Below are 6082 nucleotides of genomic sequence, written 5' to 3'. Positions count from 1 at the left end.
TAAGTTATTGTCCTTTGTTTCTCCATGAAAAAGCATTCCAGGTAAGGAGACTGTTTTCAGAGGCAATGCTATTGTAAATAGAGAAGCTCATTTAGGGCTTTATGGAGAGAATGAATACCCTATAATGGTTAGTGACTGAGCCAGATTGGGAACAGCGAGAGATTTTCCTTTGGACATAAACAGTCATTTCATGAATTTGGATCATTGACATGCCCACTATGCCAGGTTGTTATTATGGCAATAAAATGGAGAGGGAATGCTCAGGAATGGAGGAATGGAATGAACGTACTGATCACTTCCTTAGACTGTCAGACACTAGTCCTTCAAGTTGGTTTCTGTCTATACTGACAAGCCGCATCTCTTCATTCTTTTACTCTCCCACAGCCTTACTAGGAGATGTCAGTACTGACAAGCAGAGGTGCATTCTGCATCCATCTTCTATGCTACTGATCAACAGGTGTTCTAAAAGAATAACACTGTCTTTTCACTTCTGAACAGATTAACCAGAACCAGTCACGTGACGATATATTTCAAAAGATCCAACTAATCTTTTTTCTACTAAAGGAAAATTTCCCTTCTCGTTATTCAATTGTGTGCATATTAATGGTCTAATAAAATTGGGGGGGGGAATAAGGGGAATGAGTTTTTCTTTCCCCCCCTTGTATCAACCATATAAATTCCAAAACAGAATGTATACTGTGTCAGCTAAATAAGAGTTTTCCCCTTCCCAATTGTTTTAATATTGCTCCCAGTCCTATATATATTAAACGAATGGACCAATTTCAATTTGATGACTCTAATTTAATTCTTAACAAAAGCTAATTGTGTGACTGTTCAGAGAAGAAACTTGTGGTGAGTTTTACTTGAGAGAGCTGCCATTTTCTCCACCCATGTCACTAGGAAACATCATGTCAACAAAACAAGGAGCAGTTAAATTGATTTCTGGAGGGCAAAAAACTGCCCTCTTCAGGGAAGAAAAATTATCTTCCTGATAATTCAATAATCTAATGCAAATTTATTCAAAACTACCAAAATGCCAAGGAAGAGCTCCCTATAAAGGGAAAGATATACTGTAAATTTGAGCTATGCAATGACATGTGCCAAACGATTTTACCATATATTGTATTGTCCACATACTGTATGTATATAGTATATATATAATTTACTAATACTTTATTTAAACTTATATTTGTATATCAGTGATTACATGACCTTGGTAGATGGCATATGCTAAAAAAGTATATCTCAAAAGATAGAAGAAATGGATGCTTATTAAACATGTTCTAATGAAACAGCTTACAATTATATCATGGAAGTATAACTAATAAAGAAAAGAGGTTTATTACTTAATTTTAAAAAATCCTGAAATTTAACAACCTGATTTTTATGAACTGGAATAAGATAACACTGATGGCCATTTTAAAGAACTAGTGTAGTTCCAGCTTTAATTTACACAAACCAAGCTAGGCCCTCATGAAACTATGTGAAAGGACCATTGTTTTGTTATGCTGCAGAAATAGTTCGTTGCATTATAATTTAAGAACAATGATCCTGTTCTACATTTTCTACATTTCTTTATAATTTTATCTCAGATATAAAATCTGGCTTCACAGCTGTTTACGTGACTCTGATTTGATAAAGTTAAAAAACAAGTTACTGAAAAGGCCTCAACTACATTTAATTGAGAAGATCTCTTATAACTATGTATTGCACACATCTGTTGACATAGACTAATGAAAATAAAATAATACACATTCTTCCTAAGTTTATATAACATATACACCTTTTTTGGATGTATCTCTAATTTTAAAAGAAATCTTATTTTAAATATCCAAGGCATTGTTTTCTTTAAAAAAATCTTAATTTTTCTTAACCAAAATTTTCTGAGTCTATTTTTCTGTACTCTGCATCCAAATACTGTACAATCTGTACTAACATATAAAAGTTAAAATGTCCTATTTTGCTATCACGAATGGGGCCTAATTTCTATCCAGCGCAATACTACTATGCGGCATTTTAAAAAATAATGGTTTGCAGAAACACCAAAACCAGAAGTCCCGATTTAACCAAACTAATCCTAACCATTTAGATGATATTGAGACAACTACTAGAGATAGTTAAAGATTGTTGTTGACGTTTTGTCTTACACTTATCTTTTCCAAGTGAGTCAGCAGAAAAGCGTGTGACATTTCTTATGATGGGAACCTCTGGTTAGGAAATAGAGATGCACATTGTAGTTTGTAAAGTGGCAACTTGGCCTCCCTAAAGAAGTGATATTAATTGTAAGAAGGATTATAAGATCTCTCTGCACTCCAATGAGTTTACAGTTCTGTTAAAGAAAAAGGAAATTACCTATATATGGGAATGCAACTGCTTCTGATTTTAATAGTGTAAATTGTGTGAGATTTTCAAAAATGTGTAACATAAAATATACTGTACATTTTTTACAGAGTGCTTTGGGCACTCATATACACCAGTTAGTTTTCTTATTGGACAAAGGGGAACAGAAATTAGATAGCCAAATTATAGTTTCATGGGACGTACTCACTGCCATTTAAAAACTAACTAGATATGAGAAATCTGCATTTCTGAATTATAAATCATCTAGTGGGTATATAGAGGTGCTGAAAACCTTTAAAAAAAAAAAAAAAAAAACCAAACCCACAATGACTTTCAAGCTAATTTCCAGATTTTCAAGAATAATATATTTTAAATGTTGAAGTTTATCATTAATCAGTTGAGTTTATTTCCATGTAAACCAGAAGCTACTATAACACAATCAAAAAGGCAAAATCAAGTTTCTTGGTGCATCTTTAAAACAAAGAATGAATTAAGGAACGGCCTACAGAAATTATGGAATGAATGAAATGAGAACTGAACAAGGATGGAGTTAGGGGAGTGATAGAAATTAGGATACAAGAATTTGTCAGCACTGACAAGCTTATAATTCTCCCTCAACCATGGTGAAATAAATATGCATCTTTTGGTCAGTAGATTTGCTAAGAAATATATTCATCACAGCTGGATAGATTTATAATCCTGCTTCAATCTGCATCAAATGCAAGAGAAATCTATTCTTCTGGTATACTGAATGCTCATTGTCAAACTGTACCTCTCTTTTCTTGAAGCATTTTTTTCATAGATAGAGAAAGATTGATGACGGGAATTTCTTGAAATAAATAAAGTGGTATTTTGTCAGATAAAGAAGTGCAAAGTGCTTGAAGGGAAAAACAGCCCAAAATGAGCAAAGCAATGCAATAGAGAGAAGACAGAAATGGCATTTGATTATATATGCCATTAAGGAGAATGGTGGTGAGGAAGCAAACCTTCAACTGATGGCAAAACAACTACACATCTTTTCAGAGATTTCTGTTAGTACTTTATTTCATGCTAAAACAAAGAAAGAAATTATATTTCCTAATATTATTTGAAGGCTTTATCCTGAACCAGGTTTCACTGTGGATAATGGGCCTTTCTCCCAAGTAAGAAATGTCACTTTAATTTTATTGAGATTAAGCCCTTACCTCTGTTATCAAATTCCCTCATAGTACCAATATAAAAATGAATATCAAAACAAAGGAGTTTTATAGCACGTCAAATACAAGTTTTTGAGGGGCCTACAAAGTTCTGTGTTATTTCTCCTGAAAAAAAAAAAAAAAAAAAAACTCATACAGTTCACCAACGTGAAAGTTAGCTAGGGTAAAAGAATATTCTAAAGATATTTATTCAATGCAATGTATTCCACATTTCTCTACCAGAAATAATCTGGACAGTTGATATTCTGCCCTCCTGTCTTAAATCAAAGTTGCAGTCCTATGAAATGTTCTTGGGAATAACTGTCATTCAAATCAGACTGACTTATTTCCAAGAAACCGTGAATAGAATTGGTATTGCGTAGCATTGTATTTCTATATATAAATATATGAACAATATTTTTATCACAATAGCAGATGATGTCTAAGCTTTTCACACTGTAAAAAAAAAAAAAAACATGGCCCAAGACAATGCAGTAAATAGCAACCTATTTTCAATGCCATCAGACTATTATAGCATTAAAAAAAACATTATGTTATATTATCAGAAATTGTGTATTATAAGATAATGATTTCCTATGCAATTAAGGGCCAATGACAGCAATGGTCTCTAACGCAAGAGATCCTGAAAAACTTTTACTTTAAATCTGAGAATCCCATATGTAGCCTTATTAAATATACCTTAGGGTTAAATATTCAATTAAAGGTACTTATAAACCCATAATTCATTGATCATCTCTCATTCTGTTTATTTTTAACTGACAAATAAAACGAAGTGACATCTTCCTCTTTTTAAAAAACAGATTGGATATGAAAGCAGGTCAATATCTAATAAATGAATTAAATTTGGTTTGTTATATGAATAACATTCCAAACGTCTCTGGATTTTAAGATAAACTGTGATGTTTCTGAAATATTGATCCAAGATAACTACAATTTGCTTCTAAGTGAGACTCAGGTAAAAATAAGTCTTCCTAGATTTTCTTTGTCTCAGGTGAAATCTTCTAACCACTGCTTAACCATGCTCTTGAAGTTACAGAGAGGTCATCAAAAAACAGAGTCTTACACCTTCACAGTGTAACTATGTTCATAGTTGCAAACTTGTCCAGTTACATTTGGAACTGGGCTGGGTTACAGTTCAAAAACACTGTATCTGTAAGCAAGATTGCATCTTGTTAATAAACATTTTTGTTTTATGGATAGTAAACGAATTCCATGTTTTGGCCTAATTTTCTTTCTCTGTGATAACAAATTTGCTCACAGAATCAAGAAGCCTATTTAAATTGCAATTGAACAATACATTATTTTACTTCTGGGTTAGATCTTTTGCTATGAACCAACAACCAGTCTGGGGATAGGGGCTGCTGTAAATGGAAATCATGATGTACATTAATACTCTGGATTTCTCCTTTCCTTCTGCCTGTCCATGTAAATATTAATCCTAGTCAATTCAGTCTCTAGAAAATCCTCTTCCATTAAATTTGCATCTCAGGTATACTTTTAATCCCTGGGAATTGGGAACATTCAAATGGTGATGCAGCAAGAGGATTTCAAAGTAGGAGGGTCCAGATCTTTTATTTTGGATCACAGTTCAATGGGATTAGCTATTCCACAAACACCCATATCTGCCCTACAGTTCTTAAACAAAGATAGAAAGTTGGGCTTAACCCAGACAAGTTATTTCTGCTGAAAAGCATGCTTTATAGGCAACATGCCGAACCAAGAAATTAAGAAAGACTTACAATTCCCATCCCCCCCAAGAACAGACTTCCCTAGCTAATTAAACTGGTCATTTTATTTCCATTCGCAGAAGGCCAAATGAAGAGTAACCATCTCTTTCTGCTTGATTTTTATCTAGTAAATCTAGATAATCTAGTTTATCTATCAAACTATTCATTCTGCTGAATAAGTGAATAAGTGATATTTGAGGATTATGGGGAATATCTTTAGCCTAACATCCCAGCATATTTAAAGAAGGCCTTTTGAAAAAGCTGGGATTGGAAAACCTTCCTTTAGGAAAAAGGTGGGGAGGAAAGGCAGACATTTTTGCTGAAAGTTTTAACTTCAAACGTGAGTTACATTTCTAGGGAATAAGAAAAGAATGCTGACAATTCTCAGTTGAACTTTAGCGTGACCAACTTCAGGTTTGCAAGGCAAAGGGAGAATACGATGTGGATTCTGTTTTCTGCTGACTGTAATTTTTTTCTGTGTTCTGGAAAGAACAAACTTGAAATTATGTCAGCATCCTTCCCCTCCACATTTCCATCTCCAAGATGGTTGAAAAACTAAATCGACTCATCAGTAAATTTTCTCATTGTGGGTTTTCTCTTCTTTTTCCAAAATCTTTTGGAAGCATATATTCCTTTTTTTAAAAGCCTAAACCCTACCAATGATCTATCTTGAGAACAATCAAAAATGGCACAAGCTGGGCCTATCTAGTGAATCTCAGGATGACTCCCTGTGCTCTGCTCCAGGTATAATGGGGTTGATCAGAAGAGCAAGGTGCTATTTAGTGGCCTTTGATGGTAACTCAGCTCAGTCTGTTAGGG

Source organism: Pituophis catenifer, unplaced genomic scaffold, assembly GCF_029215685.1.
Source record: "Pituophis catenifer annectens isolate HBS135680 unplaced genomic scaffold, rPitCat1.0.hap2 SCAF_1, whole genome shotgun sequence".
NCBI lineage: Eukaryota > Metazoa > Chordata > Lepidosauria > Squamata > Colubridae > Pituophis > Pituophis catenifer.
This window is presented reverse-complemented; position numbering follows the sequence as displayed.